The sequence below is a fragment of the Mustela erminea genome, chromosome 6, assembly GCF_009829155.1.
Source record: "Mustela erminea isolate mMusErm1 chromosome 6, mMusErm1.Pri, whole genome shotgun sequence".
NCBI lineage: Eukaryota > Metazoa > Chordata > Mammalia > Carnivora > Mustelidae > Mustela > Mustela erminea.
In genome coordinates this window covers 81,643,675-81,662,924 of record NC_045619.1, presented here as the reverse complement: position 1 = coordinate 81,662,924, position 19,250 = coordinate 81,643,675, and the positions used below count along the sequence as shown (strand labels likewise).

At 36.1% G+C, this 19,250-nt stretch overlaps 1 long non-coding RNA gene across 1 annotated transcript; it reads left to right on the top strand.

The window, feature by feature from the left end:
- Positions 1 to 3,739: 3,739 nt before the first annotated feature.
- On the top strand, positions 3,740 to 8,344 carry LOC116593665. Its single transcript, XR_004286925.1, has 2 exons — positions 3,740 to 5,073; positions 7,202 to 8,344. It is a non-coding gene; the product is annotated as an uncharacterized LOC116593665 (long non-coding RNA).
- Positions 8,345 to 19,250: the final 10,906 nt, after the last annotated feature.

The window sequence follows — 19,250 nt, the reverse complement described above, 5'->3', positions numbered from 1 at the left end:
CAGAGTAGAGTGTAAATAAACAATAAAGAATTCCTAAGAAGGCAGAAGAAGTGACATCCTATGGATTAATGTGTTTTGAACAAGAGAAAGTCTACCTGCTCCACTATCCAGAGCTATGTGAACACAGGTACATCTAAAGGAATGAGCAGACGAATTGTTCAGCGATGTCTTTGAGGTCAGGTCATCTTAGAGTTGATAAAAGTGGGGATGGGACTAAGCTACAAGACCTTGAAAATGTCCCTTGAAAGGGGAAGAAGCCTAGAAATAGTGGACAGTGGTAGCATCGCCATTTGGGGTCCCATGCTTTGTCAATTTTCCTTTTAGTAATGGAGACAACGACAATCAGCTGCACTAGATGGGATATGACCAGCATTCTGTAAGGTAAGACTACAGTCCCCCTTTAACTGTTAGTTCCCTGGTTTGGAATCTTGTACTTTTACTAATGTAGCCTCTGATGGGATGGACTGTTTTTAAAACAGGTCCTTCAAACTGAAAGGCCAAGAAAACACATTTCTTCAGAAGCAAGGGTCAGAGAAAGTTTTGAGTCAGTAAGGATTACTATTCAAAAGAACGTGCTACTTGTAAAAGCCAAAAATTAACTCAGAAATCTTCAAATTTAATTAGAAACCCTCCTGAATATATTTTCAACATAGTGATAGACACAAGCAAGAATTAGTTTAAAAGTGAAGGCCTGGTTAAAGTTTAAAAATGTCTATTGAATATTGAATGCAGATGGCATAGGCATCAAATAACTATGCTATATGGATATGTCATTATTTCCAACTGTCAGTGAGTTAGAAACTAGATTCAACTATAGATTGATTTTGTTTTTTAAAACACTGTTTTTAAGTGTTTTATTTGCTAACCATTTCCTCTTCTTCTATACCTGGCTACTTGGCAGTCTTATGTTCATTCCCTTGCCACTGAGCCCGTTTATTACTCCTGCTCCACTGTGCTCTAAAATCTTTCATTTAACCAGATCAGCTGAAAGTTAAAACCAGTCATGTTATGTTAACCACAAATACAGCTGCTTTTACTGAACTGCTAATTTGTGTGTGCAATCATCGGCCTGTATTGAGGGATGCAATAATAAAATATCTTCATAAAAGATGTAGTTGTGATTATTATAGTAATCACAGGGTAAGTGTACCTTTTGATTTTGGGGAGACAGTCTCAGTTTATACCTGTTGTCCCAGCATAATGTCTAATAGTCCCACTTTTCTCAGAAAATGCCACAGTTACATGATCAGGATGTTGTTCTTTTCATTAGACAACATCCTATTTATGAGGTGCTTTGCGGGAAACTTTTGATCCTGTTCGTAGGAATCAATCATATCTGTGCTTCTGAACAATTGGGTTGTTTTTATTATATACACATGGTGACTCATAACTACTCAGCCCTTTTTTAAGATGACCTTAGCCAAATTTGCCAGCTGTCTTAGAACAAGTTCAGTGGTATACATTTTTATTTTAATCTTATTTCTCTGTTTTTCCTTCTTGATTCTTTTTTCCTCACCTGTTTCTAATTTGTATCTTGAATTTTATGCATTCTTGTCAGCTATCTTAAGTTCTTTTTGAGATAAGGCAATGAATAAAGCACAAAACAAATATATTGCTTCTAGAACTTATCTGATATTCTTGAATGACCGAAAACAGCTTTTTTCAACTTGACTGTTTAATGTTTCTCATTTTTGTCTCTTCTTTGATCTGATAAGTTTTGAAGAGATTGTCAGATTTTGGCCAAATTTTTGATACATCGTTAAGAGAAGAAGTTTCCTTACTACAAAGTTTATCAATTTGCACCTTAAAAGAAAATACAGCTGGTAACATTTTTCAAATGGTTTTATTTTCTGTGATTGCAGAGCATGAATAGAGAGACAGTCCAACTCCTTGTGAGGTGGGGGGAGGGGGAGCACACAAGAGTTTGTTATCAGATAAACCTATCCCTGCCACTTACTATGTGACTCTCAGAAAGTCTCTGAATTAATCTAAGACTCACATCTTTCACCTGTAGCTTATACATAATATTACCGGATTCTTAGAGAAATGAGACAACATGCAATGAGTACCTGGCAAATAGGTATACAGTAAATTTTACCTACCATTCTTGTTGTTATCTTTCCAATTTACAAATCACTGACAGTAAGGGTTTTGTACTTGGTAAGAACTCTGATGACTTCTCCTTCTTCTTCTTCTTTTACAAAAAAGGGTTTGAAAATTAAACTGTTTTTGACTTATCCACTGGCAGCATAGCAATCTAGAATATTTTTGGAAAAGCTCTCCCAGAGCTAAACACTTAGGTACTAGATAAAGTACAATAAACAAACATTTTTAAATGTATTGTGTAGCTTGCAAGAAAGTAAGGAACACCTTCAAGATTCCCACCCTTTCCCAACAAAAATAAAGCACCAAGCTGAAATCAGAGGTGATTAAATGAGGAATTGTGGATGCTTTGGGGTTACATGCCAAGATAGGGAACCTAGCATTTTGCATATTATATAGCATTTGGATTCCAAAAACGTAGGTCCCAAGACCCATACAAGTAGAAGGAACTAATTCTGAGACACACCCCAACACACACTGAATGAAACTGAGACAGATGAAGTGGTTATAGTCTCAGTGAATGGATGACCTGAAGAAAATCCCCTGCAGTAACATAGGCAGATAAAAAACCTGTTTATCACTGTCATGGCTTCAGGAGGAAAACAATAAAAATAATAGGATGTATAACCTATCATCACATGGATCTGGGTTGAAATTTATACATTCCCCATGACCAGAGCAAGAAATTAAAATGGTCCCAGGTTGGTAGCCTCTTTTGACACCCAGCAAAAATAATCAAATCTTTTCCATAAGAAAGCATTCTTTATTATAAACCCCTCAGAATTTCCTGAGAATAAATTTAGTCATATACAAGTTCTTTGTAAAAAATTAAACAAATGTACAAATAATTTTAAAAAACAGACTTAGACTTATAAGAACTACAGATATTAACATCATGAGATGCCCCTCCCCCAAAAAGAAAAAAAAAACCTAAATGTGAAATATTTAAGTAAAAGATTGAATTGAAAATATGACAAAAAAGGGACTATCAGTATGTGACCAGGCAGATTGTAAATGGAGCCACATACAACTTCTAGGAAGAAAATATAATGATTGCAATTTACAAAGCAATAGATGGGTTAAATGGTGGATTAGAGATAGTAGAAGAGGGAATTAGTGAATTGAAAGATAAATCTGAAGATACTACCCAGAATGCATCAGAACTTTAACATGGAAAATAAGAAAGCAACATGAAGATAGAAGGAGAATATAGAAAATAGGGAAATCAAAAATATCTTTTTTATTGAAGAAAAGTCAACATACAATTACGTTAGTTTCAGGTAATTATATATTCCCTATACCAGGCCTTTCATCGCTGTGACTTATTCACTCTATAACTAGAAGCCCGTACCCTCTACTCCACTGTACCTGTTTCCCTACCCCCCTTCTCTCTGGCAACCATCAGTTCCCTTATTTATGGGTCTGTTTCTACTTTTTTGTCCATTTGTTTTTTTAGATTCCATTTGTAATGACTTCATTCACTTAGCATGGTATCCTCTAGGCCCATCCATGTTGTTGTAAATGACTAAATCTCATTCTTTTCTATGGCTGAGTAATATGGGAGAAGAAATATTAAAATATTATATATATATTTATATATTTTAATATATGTATAGATATGTGAATATAGACATATCCAGACTTCAGGAAAACATTGTTTTTCAGGTTCAAGAGGCCCAGTGAATTATAAGCAGAATAAATAAATCACATTCATAAAAAAGAAATAGCATTTAGACATATTGCAGGGAAATTTTATTTATTACCTCCCAAATAAATAGATATATTGATAGAAAGACAGAGCAATGAAGGTCACCTCCAAGGGAACAATGAGTAGATTAGCAGCTGATTTCTCAACAGCAGCAATAGGAATCAGAAGACAGCGAAAGCATACCTTCAAAGTGTCAACAGAAGATGACTTTCAGCTTATAACAGTGTACCCAGCAAAACTGTGTCAAAATGAGAGTGGAATAAGTATGTTTTCAGATAAAGAAGAGCATTTTATGACCAAAAATCCTCCTAAAATTTTTTTTAAAGGATGCATTTCAGGAAGAAGGAAAGTCTGAGATGAAGCAGGAAAGATTTCTAGAGAAACTGGTGTGCATGTGCACAAATTTAAACATTGAATGTAAAAATAGCAAAATGAGCCAGCTAAAAATAAGGGCTGCAAATTACTTTCCTGTTTTCTTCTCTAAGTTTTCTAATTTTGATACTATAAAAGTTCTATGGATAAAATATACAGTAAAATAAAAACAGGTATGCTGCTGTATGTCTGCTTGTGTATATGGTCAAGAAAATTAAAATTTAAAAAATTAAACTGTCCTTTTGAAATACCTGAGGTCTTAACATTAAGACTCTTTGTTTTAGGGAAGTAATAATTTAGTTGTAACAATACCAGCTAGGAAGTTAGGAACTATTCTAGCTTCTTAAAAACCATGGTGAAAAGGAAAGAGGAAACTGTTGTGCAGGCTGCATGTTCCCTACAATTTTTCTAGTGCATACCCCTTTTTTGCGCCTGCAGTGCTCTCTTTTAAATACTTCTGCATGTATGTTAGATCAGTAAAAATGTAGAACATTAATTTTATAGAGAACTAAACAAAATTATAGCCCAGTTCCATAAGCAATCAGGAATGATGCACACCACAATAACTCAGGAAAATTATTTCAAATTTGTCCTAATAGATTTAAAGCATAGTCACATTCAAGATTTCATTTGAAAAATGTTTTAGATATGCCATTTGAGGTAAGTAATGATTTTGGTATTAGCAAAACACTTCGCTACTTATTCATTTCTTATTATGTCATTCTTTGTGGTAGCAGAAACTTCCCTATTCAGATGGAACTTACGTTGGGCACTCTCTAGAACTTTCTAGTGAATACCATTTCTCAAAGGTTTACAAAATGTGAGGAACAATCCAAAAATATGCCTTTGTTTTTATAGAAGTCTCAGCAGGAGGGGGGAAAGACACAAAGGTAACTTTATCTTTTATCTTTCATATAAAATTATACTTTCATTTGGATGTGATGCCTAGAGATATTTTATGGTAACAATGTGCTTACACAATGCATCTGTTACATGAGGCAAACTTTCTAGCATTATTAATGAAGACTCCTAGGTTAAGCTTTCAGTGAGCTAGTAGCAACAGTAAGAGGCTCCGCATTTAACAAGCAGGACATTGACAATAGACAGAAGAAATAAAAGAGGAATATAGGGAAGCAGTGTTCAAAAAATGAAATGGATACTCTGTCAAATTCCAGACCCTGACTCTTGCTGCAGCTATTATTTGAGATCCTGGAGAAGGTGACAGCAAAGTCAATTTCTTTGAGACTTTTGGACTTAAAATCTGTGATACTAAGTTGTGAACAGCCTGAGGTGAAAGACGCAGTGGTTTTCAACCACGTTTGTACTCTGAATTTATATTTAAGATGTTTGTATCCATATTCATAAATCATGTTTTTTCTAAAGTATTCTTATCCAAAACAAATAGAAATTAAAAAATAAAGTATTATCCAGTTTTTCAATAAAACAACTTAATCCTTTGTAGAACTTAAGGCTTTATTGTGACTCACTATGAACTTTTCTACATTTTGTTGCTAAATTTTGCTAATAAATTTATTTACATAATGGTTATTAATCCTTTGAATAAATATAATTATTTTTCTGGGAATTGTAATTAAATCTAAAGTTTTAAAATATTTTTACTGCCGGGGCGCCTGTGTGGCTCAGTGGGTTAAAGCCTCTGCCTTCGGCTCAGGTCATGATCTCAGGGTCCTGGGATTGAGCCCCACATTGGGCTGTCTGCACAGCGGGGAGCCTGCTTCCTCCAGTCTCTCTGCCTGCCTCTCTGCCTACTTGTGATCTCTCTCTGTCAAACAAATAAATAAAATCTTTAAAAAATATATTTTTACTGCCAATAACATTTGTTCCTATGTTATTTTCATCATTTTCTTTTTGATCAATCTTGTCAGTGTTTTGTGTTTTTATCTAATCATATAAAAGCTTTAAGATTATGGACACCGTTGATAAACTTCCTTCTTCTTAAATCACTATTATACTGATTTCTACTCATATTAATTAAATTTCTTTTTCCCTAAAAAAATAAGTAAATAAATTCTGTGATACTATATATTGTTTTTATAATGACCATTTGGGAGGATTTGGGTGAAATTGGTCAAAAGGTATAAACTTCCAGTTGTAAGATAAGTAAATCCTGGAATTATAATTTACAACATGATGACTATAGTTAATATTTCTATATGACTATAGTTAATATTTCTATATTATAATATTTCTATATATAATATTTCTATATATTTGAGATTTGCTAAGAGTATATTCTAAAGTTCTCATCATAAGGAAAAAACTTTTCAAGGGTAACTATATGAGATAATGAATGTTAACTAAACTCATTGTGGTGATCATTTCCTCCTGTATGTGGGTCAAGTCATTATGCCGTATGCCTCAAATTTGTGCAGTGCTCTATGTCAGTTACATCTTATTAAAACTGGAAAAAATATTCCACTGTGGAATATTATTCAGCTTTAAAAAAAAAATGAAATCCTGCCACTTGCAACAACGTAGATGAACCTGGAATGCTAACCTTATGCTAACTGAAATAAGTCAGACACAGAAGTACAGTACTGCATTATCTCACTTATATATAGAATCCAAAATACTCAAACTCACAGAAGTAGAGAGTAGAATGGTCAATACTTTGGGGATCGGGGTGGGGGAAGGGGGAGATGTTGGTCAAGGAGTTCAAAATTTTAGTTATACAAGATAATTAAGTTCTGGAGATAGAAGGTACAACAATGTCACCATAAATTTTACTGCATACTTGAAATTTACTTCATGGATAGATCTTAAGTATTTTCACCAAAAACATTTAAATTTTTTTTTTAAGATTTTATTTATTTGTCAGAAAGAGAGAGAACACAAACAAGGGGAGCACAGGCAGAGAGAGAAGCAGGCTCCCCACTGAGCCAGGGGTCCGATGCAGGACTCAATCCCAGGACCCTGGGATCATACCTGAGCGAAAGGCACCTGCTTAACTGACTAGCCACCCAGACATCTGTCCACAAACTTTTTTTTTTTTTTAAGGAGAAAATGTAGTGACATCACCAAGGTGGCACCAAGAATGACAGCATTGTTCTTACTTTGGTCCCCTACACAAGAACAACTAACAAACAATTATTCGAGAACAAGAGGACACTGAGAGAATCTTAGAAGATGGGGGTGAGGCTGAAGCACCTCCCTGTAACTGACAGACCAAGACAGACTACATTAGAAGGGTAAGGGCAACACTACATGTTGTCTGCATTGCCCCTCCCCTAGGACAGCACAGGACCATGCAGAGAGGTCTGTCCTGAAGCTCTGATTCCCCCAGTGAGAACCCAGGGGGACAACCAGCCTCCCCAACGAAGTGGTTCATTTTGTGTGAGCCTCTAATCTGATCTCATACCGTAAGGATTGCAGAAGAATATGCAGGGCTCAGCCACTGGGAATCTGAATGTGACAGGAGGGGAATGGTCTTGCAACTACCAGTACCTGGATCTTGGAAGACTGAGTTCATACTGGCAGTGCCCAAGTGGTAATACCAACCAGTAAATTTGCTTACCTACAGAACCAAGTTGGAGATGGACCCTCACCCAGGAACTTGGAAGGGTGCAGATGTGCCTGAATTGGATCCTTAAGCAAAGAGTTTTTGCTGGCCCTAGAGCCGAGTTTGTGCATACCTAAGCAATGGGTTGAGTCAGAGCCCTACATGCTGTGGAGAGTGACTCCATCTGAGAAGAGGGCTGGTGACAACTGGAAGTTATGCAGTCCAGTGGTGCTCTAGCTGAGAGACAAGCTGGTAGAGCTGATTGTTCCAGAGCAAAGCCAGTGCAGATCATGGACTGTTCCCATATTATGCACAGGCAGGGGCATTAATTCACAGACAGTGCTGAGAGTAGCTCCATCCCCTCACAACCAGAGTGCCTATTTGGGAAATTGAGGATAGCCTAGTGTCTCTCCTTCCTCTCCTACCCAGGCAAAGGGACTGAGTCATACCCTAACCTGCTGTGGAGTGTGTCTTCTAGTCCCATCTACCATAAAGGCTGGCAAAAACATCTGAGAGCTATGTGGCCCAGCAGTACTCACACTGAGAGAAGGGCAGACAGAACTGATAGTTTGAAGAACAAAGCCAGTGGCTCTGTTTGGCCAGGGAACTTGGTATGTGAGTCACCTTGAGTTAAGACAACACAGAGCTTTATCAGCTTTAGAGCAGCCTCTCCCTACTGTGCCCAGGCAGGAAATCTAATTCGTAGCCTCATTACTGAATACAGCCTTTAGCCTGTCCAACCAGAAAACTCAACCAAAGCACATGAGAAGCTGTGTAGCCCATTCAATTGTCCTAGATATAATGACTCTTGAACAGAGAGCACAGCTTGTGGTTTCTCCATCTGCAGAGCTAAACAGATGGCTGGCCTCACCTGACCAGGGACTTAAGTGCACACTGAAGCCTGATTTGGGTCCCCAAATAATGAGCTGTATAGGGCCTGGGCCCCGGCCTGCTGTCTTGCTGGGGTAGGGAAGCTAGTTCCCAACCCCATCTATGACTGAATGTAGTACTACAGCCTCACTTGAGTAGGGAACAAAGCCAGCAGTCCTACCCAACTGCTCCCTAGTCAGTGACTCACCACCCCCAACCCATCCCCATCCTTAAAGCTCAAACCATTTGCCTTGTCCCAAAGTAGACCATGATAGTATATACCACCTGCTGAAAAACATTACGAACAGATACATCCAGAAACCCAAACTGAACTGACAGGTAAAGAATTGTCTTTGCCAAGCAAACATGTAAAGTCTGGAAAAGGAGCCTGATTACTCATATGCACATATACCAACATGAGGAATCAAAGATCACCAAAAAAAATCAGATAAATATGACATCACCCAAAGAAACTAATGGAGGGCCCTAAAGAAATGGAGATCTATGAACTGTCAGATAAAGAGTCCAGAACAATCCTCCTAAGGAAGTTTAGTGAATTATAAGAAAACGCAGATAACTAAATGAAATTAGAAAAAAATTGCAGGAAAAAAATGAGAAGTATGATAAGGAAGTAACAACCATAAAAAAAAAAAATCCTACATTTGAAAAATCCAAAAACTGAGCTGAAGAATTCAAGAGTCTCAAAAGTAGACTCGACTGTGCAGACAAAAGGATTAGCACCCTGGGAGATAGGACATTGGAAATTACTTAGAGGAGTGTAAAAAGAAGAAGAAGAAGAAAAAGAAAAATGAAGAAAGCCTAGAGGATCTATAAGATACAATGAAAAGAAACAATATTCACCTTGTGGAAATTCCAGAAGGAGAAGAGAAAGAGAAAGGGACAAGAGGTATGTTTAAAGCAATAATAGCTGAGAGCTTCCTAAACCTGGGAAGAGAAATGGATAACCAAATCCTTGAGGCCTAAGGGACTAAATAAATTGAACCTAAGTAGAATAAATAGGATTACACCAAGACAAAATATAATTAAATTGTCAAAAGTCAAAAGCCAAAGAAAGAATTTTTAGGAAAAGGAAGAGAAAAGAAAGAAATTACATACAAGGGTACTCCCAAAGGCTGGAAGTAGATTTCTCAATGGGAAATTTTCAGGCCAAGAGAGACAGGAATGATATATATTCAAAATGTTGAAAAAAAAATAACTATAAACCAAGACTTCTATGCCTGGCAAAACTGCTTCAGAATTGCAGGATGGATAAAGACTTTTCCAAACAAAAGCTGAAAGAGTTTATTACTACCACATCTACCTTACAAGAAATAGTAAAAGGTCTTCTTTGAGTGGAAGTAAAAGAACACTAATATCACAAAGACACAAAAAGGTAGTATAAATCTCAGTGGTAATGATAAATACACAGTGAGATTCTGCAGTATGATGCACAAGGCAACTCTAGTTTAAAAGTTAAAAAACTAAAGTAGCAAAGGTAACTATAATTCAATATTCAATTATTAATTTTATAATATAAAAACCACGTAAGATGTAACAGCAACAATCTAAAATGTGAGAGGGAAAAGAAGTAAAAGAGTAGTATGAATCCTATAAAAGTTAAGTTGTTATCAGTCTAAAAAAAAGGTGTTATGAGGTTAGGATATTTTGTGTAGGCCTCACGGTAACCACAAGGGGAAATCTTTAGTAATTACACTAAAAAACACAATAAAGGAGTCAAAACACACTGATACCAAAGACATCAAAATACAAAAAAGATTGCAAGATAAGAAACAAGGAACACTGGATCTATGAAACAACCAGAAAACAAAGAAGAGAATGGCAATTTTAAGTACTTACCTATCAATAATTATTTTATTTTATTTATTTATTTGAGAAAGAACATGAGAGTGGGGGAGAGTCAGAGGGAGAAGCAGACTCCCTGCTGAGCAGCAAGCCCCATGTGGGACTCTGGGACTCTGGGACCATGACTTGAGCTGAAGGTATGTGCTTAACCAACTGAGTCACCAAGGTGCCCCTCAATAATTATTTTAAACAAATGGATTGCATTCTCCAATCAAAAGACCTAGAATGGCAGGCAGAGTGGATACAAAGCAAGACCCAAAAACATGCTCCCTACAAGAGATTCACTTTAGCCCTAAAGACACACAAACACTGAGAGTAAAGGAATAGAAAAAGACCTTTTAATCAAATGGTAGCAACAACAACAAAAAGCAGGGTTAGCTATATTTATATCAGATAAACTAGACTTTAAACTAGAAATGGTAAAAAATAAACAAGGTCATTATATAATGAGAAAGGGTTCAATTAAGAAGTGTAACAATTGAAGGGACACCTGGGTGGTTCAGTAGGTTAACCATCTGACTTTTAGTTTCAGCTCAGGTCATGATCTCAGGATCATGAGATCAAGCCCCAAGTTAGGCTTCATGCCCAGCATGGAGTTTGCTTGAGATTCTTTCTCCCCCTCCTTTTTCTTCCCCCTCTGTTCTTCCCACAGCTTGCTCACTCTCTCTCTCTCTCTCTCATAAATAAACAAATAAATAAAATCTTAAAGTGTAACAGTTGTAAATATTTATGCACCCAACATCAGATCACCTAAATACACAGAGCAAAAACTAATAGAACTAAAAGGAGAAATAAACAGTAATACAATAATAGTTGGGGACTTTAATACCTCACTCTCAACAATGGATAGATCACCCAGGCAGAGAATCAGTAAAGAAACAGTAGATTTGAACAACACTATAGACCAAATGGACCTAATAAAATATACAGAGCATTCTATCCAACAACAGCGAAACACACATTTTTCTCAAGCACACACAGAACATTTTCTAGGGTAGAACAATATCTGTTGGGCCACAAAACAATCTTAGATAATTCAAGAAGATTGAAATCATAATCAGGTATCTTCTCTGACCACAATGGCATGATACTATACTTTATTGAACAACCAATGGATCAAAGAAGAAACTAAGTTTCTTGAGGCAAATGAACATGGAAAGCCAACATGCCAGAACTTATTGGATGTAGCAAAAGCGGTTTTAATATGGAAGTTCATAGCAGTAAATGCCTACACTTAGAAACAAGAAATATCCCAGATAAACAACATAATTTTATGCCTTAAGGAACTAGAAAGAGAAGAGCAAACTGAACCCCAGGTTAGCGGCAGAAGGGAAGTAAATAAGATTAAAGCAGAAACAAATGAAATGAAGAAATGAAAAACAATAGAAAAGATTAACCAAACTAAGTTTTTTGAGTAGCAAAATTGAGAAAACTTTAGTTAGACCAGCCAAGGAAAAAATAGGAAGGACCCAAATCAACAAAATTATAAATGAAAAAAGATATATGGATACTATAGAAATTCAAAGGATCGTAAGAGGCTACTATGAACAACTATATGTCAACAAACTGGACAATCTGGAAGAGATGAAAAAATTCTTAGAAACCTACAATTTACCAAGACTAACTCAGAAAGAAATAGAAAAGAACATACCAATTACTAGTAAGAAGATTAAATCAGTAATAAAAAATCTCCCAATGAAAGAAAGCAGGTGACTTCATTAGTGAATTTTACTAATTTAAAAAGAATTAACATCAGTCTTGCTCACACTCTTCCCAAAAACTGAAGAGGAGTAAGCACTCCCAAACTCCTTTTTTGAAGCCAGCATTGTCATGATACCAAAACCAAAATAAGAACACCACTTGAAAAGAGAACTACAGACTACTATCCCTGATGAATATAGATGCAAGAATTCTCAATAATATACTAACAAACTGAATTTAGCAGCATATTAAAAGAATCATTCAGTGTGATCAAGTGGGATTTATCCCTGAGATACAGGGATATATCACATTAATAGAATCATATGCTCATCTCAATAAATAAAGAAAAAGCATCTGACAAAATTCAACATCCATTCACAATAAAAACTCTTCACAAATTAGACATAGAAGGAATATGTCAAAGTAATAAAGGCCAAATATGACAAGCCCATAGCTAACATCATACTCCACGGTGAAAGGATGAAATTTTCTCATCGAAGATCAGGGATAAGACAAGGGTGCCCTCTCACCATTCCTATTCAATATAGTCCTGAAAGTCCTAGTTAGAGCAACTGGCAAGAAAAGGAAATAAAAGTTATCAGAATTGGAAAGGAAGAAGTAAAATTTTCTTTATTTGCAGACAACATGATTTTATATAGGGAAAATCCTAAAGAATTTAAAAAAAACTATCAGATCTAATCAATGAATTCAGTAAAGTTGCAGGATAAAAAGTAATATACAAAAATGTACAGTCTTTCTATACACTAACAATGAAACTTCTGAAAAAGAAATCGTTTCCATTTGTAATAGCATCAAAAATAAAATACTTAGGAATAAATTTAACTGAAGAGGCAAAAAAAAAAAAATCTCTTCAGTGAAAACCCCAAGACACTGATGAAAAATATTGAAGAAGCATGAATAAATGAAAACGTATGCTGTGTTCTTGGATTGGAAGAATTAACATTGTTAAAATGTCATTACTAGTGAAAGCCATCTACAGATTCAGTGAAATCCCTATTAAGATTCCAATGGCAGGGTGCCTGGGTGGTTCAGTGGGTAAAGTGCCTGCCTTCAATTTGGGTCATGATCCTAGGGTCCTGGGATTAAGCCAATGTCGTGGGGGTTGGGGGTGGGGGGTGTCTCTTCTCAGCGGGGAGCCTGCTTCTTCCTCTCCCTCTACCTGCCACTCCCCCTGCTTGTGCTCTCTCTCTCTCTGTCTTGTAAAAAAAAGAAAAAAAAATTCCAATTGCATTGTTTATAAAAATAGAGAAAACACTCCTAAAATTTGTATGGGACCACAAAAGACCCCAAATAAAATAAATGTTTAAAAATCCTGAGAAAGGAGAACAAAGTTGGATTTATCACATTTCCTGATTTCAAGCTATATGGTAAAGCTATAATCATCAAAACAATATGATAATGGCATAAAAACAGACACATAGAGCAATGCAACAGAATTGAGAGCCCAGAAATAAGTCAGTGCATACATGGTAACTGATATATGACAAAGCAGCCAAGACTTCTCAATGGAGAAAAAGTCTCTGCAATAAATGGTGCTGGGATAATTGGATATTCACATGTAAAAGAATGAAACTAGTCCCCCATCTTAGACCATTCACAAAAATTAACTTGGAATGGATTAAGGATTTAAATGTTAAGACCTGAAACATTGAATCCCTGGAAGGAAAACATAGGAACAAAGCTCCTTGACATGATCTTGGTAATGATTTTTTGGATATAACACCTGAAGCACAAGGAACAAAGACAAAAGTAAAAAGTTGGGACTACATCAAACTAAAAAGCATCTATAAAGCAAATGAAACCATCAACAAAGTGAAAAAACAACTGTAGAATGGGGAAAAGTATTTGTGTACCATATATACCACAATGTATAAAAAACACACACAATTCAATAGAAAAAATAAATAAATAATCCGGTGTAAAAATGGGCAAAGGACCTGAATAGACATTTCTCCAAAAAGATATATGAAAGGCTGACAACTACATTGAAAAGAGGCTCAAAATCACTAGTGCAGGAAAATGCAAATTAAAACCACAATAAGATTTCACCTCATACCTATTAGAATGGCCATGAAAAAGACAATAGATAACAAATGCTAGGATGGATGTGGCAAAAAGACAACCCTTGTGCACTGTTGGTAGGAATGTAAACTGGTACAACCATTAAGGAAAACAGTATGGAGGATCCTTAAAAAATTAAAAATAGAACCATATGATCCAGCAAGTCTACTTCTGGGAATATACCCAAAGAAAATGAAAACTTGAAAAAGTTTCTGTACTCCCATGTTCATAGCAGCATTATTTACAATATCCAAGACATGGAAATAATCTAAGTCTCCACTAGTGGATGAATGGATAAAGAAGTTGGGTATGAGAGATAGAATGTCATTCAGCCATTAAAAAAAAAAAAAAAAGGAAATCCTGCCTTTTGTGACAACATGTATGTACCTTGAAGATATTGGTCTCAGTGAAATAAGTCAGAGAGAGATAAATACTGTGTTCTCTTACTTATAATAATGTGTAATGTAAAAAGAAAAAATTTTAAACCCCAGACTCATAGAAAATTAGATCAAACTTATGACTGCCAGAGGTGGAAATGGAGAAGGGGAATTGGAAGAGGTTGGTCAAAAGGTACAGACATTCAGTTATGAGATAAATTAGTACTAGGGATATAATACACAACATAATGAATATAGATTTCACTACTGTCTGATATGTAGGAAAGTTAAGAGACTGAAATCCTGAAAGTTCAAGTGGCAGAAAAAATGTTTTCCTTTATTCTTTTTTCTTTCTTTTCTTCTTGTATCTGTATTGAGAAAGTGGATGTCAACTCAACCTATTATAATTATTTCACAATGTATGTACATCAAACCATCATGCTATATATCTTACAGTGATATATGTCAATTATTTCTCAATTAAACTTGGGGGGAAGAAAAATGGTAACTTTGTGAAGCTATGCTTGATTGTTAATTATCTTGTGGTTATTTCACAATGTATATCAAAGCATCAGGTTGTATATCTTATATATAATTATTTGTCAATTACATCTCAAAACTGCAAAAATTTAAAAAAATATATTGACAGTAAGTCTAAAATAACATATCACCTCATTTCATAAACATATTCCTAATTTGAAACATAGGCAGTCTAGTCTCTAAAGGCTAAATAAAGGGGAAATGTAAGTATAGTAACAAATACAATACTAAAAAGAGAGGTGCTTGATAAATATTTGCCATTAACTATTACTTTGGATGGGTCATAATTAACTTTTTATGTTACAATTTCCGAATTACAATTATGTTACAATTTCCGAATTAGGTAACCATCAAGAGTTAATGTGTTAATAATGTTTGAAAGTGCTCTTGTCCTAGCCTCCACAGATCAGAACTAAATGAAGAATTATGCCTAGATTTTTTTTTTAATTTAATTTAATTTTATTTTTTTTTTATTTCCAGCATAACAGTATTCATTATTTTTGCACCACACCCCGTGCTCCATGCAATCCGTGCCCTCTATAATACCCACCACCTGGTACCCCAACCTCCCACCCCCCGTCCCTTCAAAATCCTCAGATTGTTTTTCAGAGTCCATAGTCTCTCATGGTTCACCTCCCCTTCCAATTTCCCCCAACTCCCTTCTCCACTCTAAGTCCCCATGTCCTCCATGCTATTTGTTATGCTCCACAAATAAGTGAAACCATATGATAATTGACTCTCTCTGCTTGACTTATTTCACTCAGCATAATCTCTTCCAGTCCCGTCCATGTTGCTACGAAAGTTGGGTATTCATCCTTTCTGATGGAGGCATAATACTCTATCCCCAGGGGTACAGGTCTGTGAATCACCAGGTTTACACACTTCACAGCACTCACCAAAGCACATACCCTCCCCAATGTCCATAATCCCACCCCCTTCTCCCAAACCCCCTCCCCCCAGCAACCCTCAGTTTGTTTTGTGAGATTAAAAGTCACTTATGGTTTGTCTCCCTCCCAATCCCATCTTGTTTCATTTATTCTTCTCCTACCCACTTAAGCCCCCATGTTGCATCACCACTTCCTCATATCAGGGAGATCATATGATAGTTGTCTTTCTCTGCTTGACTTATTTCGCTAAGCATGATACGCTCTAGTTCCATCCATGTTGTCGCAAATGGCAAGATTTCACTTCTTTTGATGGCTGCATAGTATTCCATTGTGTATATAGCAGCAATGTCCACAATAGCCAAACTATGGAAAGAACCTAGATGTCCATCAACAGATGAATGGATCAAGAAGATGTGGTATATATGCCTAGATTTTTAAAGGAAACTAAATGAATGGAGAAAAGACTTATACTTTATCAAATTTGGGTTGTATCCTGAACAAAACAGGCTTTCTCTGAAGGATCAATGATGTTCAAATCAAAAGCACAGCATTTCGAAACTTTAGAAGTCACCTGCCCTGGACGTAGTGAAGTTAGTTTGTGAATTGAGGCCAAGGAAGAAGACCTAATATCTCTGTTGGATGATGTCATCCACTCCCAAATTGATAGTTTTTTCTACTATTTTGAAACAGGTCATGGAGTTTTTCAGCTACTGCTGTTTCCTTTAGCATTCCAGTGAATGAAACTATGGCCAGGTCTGAGGACAGCTGGCTCCTGGTTTCCATCTATTATGTGCATACTGTGTGACCAAAGAAAAAACAAGTCTATTTTAAGGACCCCCTTTGAAAACTTTAAAAGGCAATCAATATATTTGAAATGGTGAAAACCTTTTTGTCAAGCAAAACTTCAACTGTGCTTCAACCTTTTCCATTATGTCCATTGCACATGCTAAAATGGTGATTTTTATATGGTAAGATGGAACAAACATAGAGGGATGCTTACAGAAGAGACTGTCCCCATCCACTTGCTCTAAGGATAAAGGGGATCATTTTATGGGGACCCTTCTGATCCATTCAGGCAGAGAGGCTAGGATGCTCTACTTAGAATATATGTGGTATTTGGTAAAGAAAGAAGCTCCATGCATCAATGACTCTCATTTTTAAAAAATTTTTTAGTTTTTGTTAACATATAATGTATTATTAGCCCCAGGGATACGGTCTGTGAATCGCCAGGTTTACACACCTCACAGCACTCACCATAGCACATACCTTCCCCAGTGTCCATAACCCAACCACCCTCTCCCTACCCCGCTCTCCCTGGCAACCCTCAGTTTGTTTTGTGAGATTAAGAGTCATTTATGGTTTTTCTCCCTCCCGATCCCATCTTGTTTCATTTATTCCTTTTCTAAACCCCAAGTCCCCTTGTTGCCCCTCAACTTCCTCATATCAGGGAGATCATATGATAATTGTCTTTCTCTGATTGACTTATTTCGCTCAGCATAATACCCTCTAGTTCCATCCATGTCATTCCAAATGGCAAGATTTTATTTCTTTTGATGGCTGCATAGTATTCCATTGTATATATATACCACATCTTCTTTATCCATTCATCTGTTGGTGGACATCTAGGTTCTTTCCATAGTTTGGCTCTTGTGGACATTGCTGCTATAAACATTTGGGTACATGTGCCCCTTTGGATCACTACATTTGTATCTTTAGGGTAAATACCCAGTAGTGCGATTGCTGGGTCATAGGGTCGCTCTATTTAATGACTCTCATTTTTGATGCTTGTCATTAAAGCCTCAGTCAATAGTCTTGGAAGAAGCCTTACCTATCGTTAGGAAAGCCAGGGAGTCTCTTAAAATAATTTTGTCATGAAATGTGAATATATGACGTTCTTCTAACTATACAGAAATTGGCTGACTCTCCCCAAGAATCATGAAGAGTGAGACTGAATTTTAAACATTTTACTTTTGTTATTACTTTTAGAAAGAAAACAAAGTCCATTCTAAGAACAGTATGACAGGGAAAAGCCCATTCAAGTCTTCTTTGGTAAAATACGGAGGTGAATTTTTTTTTAAATTTTTTTTTAAAGATTTTATTTATTCATTTGACAGAGAGAAATCACAAGTAGATGGAGAGGCAGGCAGAGAGAGAGAGAGAGAGAGAGGGAAGCAGGCTCCCTGCTGAGCAGAGAGCCCGATGCGGGGCTCGATCCCAGGACCCTGAGATCATGACCTGAGCCGAAGGCAGCGGCTTAACCCACTGCCTCTCTGCCTACTTGTGATTTGTCTGTCAAATAAATAAATAAAATCTTAAAAAACAAAAACAAACCAAGAATAACATAAATCTTAGTAAAGATTTTTTGTGTTTGTTACATAAGGAAAAGCAATACTCAATGTAACAAAAATAATTGTATGTGAATATTTAGGTGCATGTTTTATGAACATTTTTTCCAGAGAGTGTATCTGTAGTTTTCATTTGATTCTCATGAGGTTCCAGCTCCACTTCTTCTACCCCAAAGTTTATGGATTACTAATATACAGTATCAGAATACTATTTGGATCATACAAACTTTCCTTTGAACTCCCAATAACCCAATTATTATCAACATTCCTTTGGTATCTTTAATATTACTTTTAGTATTGGATTTTTTTTAGGCTTATCTAATCTTTATAACATACATCCTAAGAGTAGAGGGATGCCCTTTCTTCCAGCTTAACTGGCTGTATATGGCAAATTTTTATTTGTTTCCTAGCTCATATTTTAAAATTCTGTTTTAGGACTAAATAATATGGTGATACATTAATGGACTGATGCATGTATTGTACTGATAAGAAAAGTGTGCTAATTTTGCACTTTTGAGAATTTGAATTACATCGGCCAGAGATTAGATCCTAAGAACCTACTTCTATGGTGTATATCTAATGCAAGTTGTAGTATTTTAACTTTATAGTTTATATTCCTATTCCAGTAAGGGCAAATTCCCCATGATTTTTGCCCAGATTTTCCTCAGCACCTAAAATTTTGCTTTGCACATAGTAAGTTCTTAACAAATACTTATTAAATGGGACAGTTGTAATAGTTCCATGACAGATTCAATGACAGGTGGATTGCCTAAAAAATGTAGGCCTTTCCTTACATAGTATAGGTGCAAGGACAGGGTGAAGAGTGCGTAGTACTGATTTTACTGCCAACTTTGCTTTGCCTTACTTTTTCTCTCTTCCTGT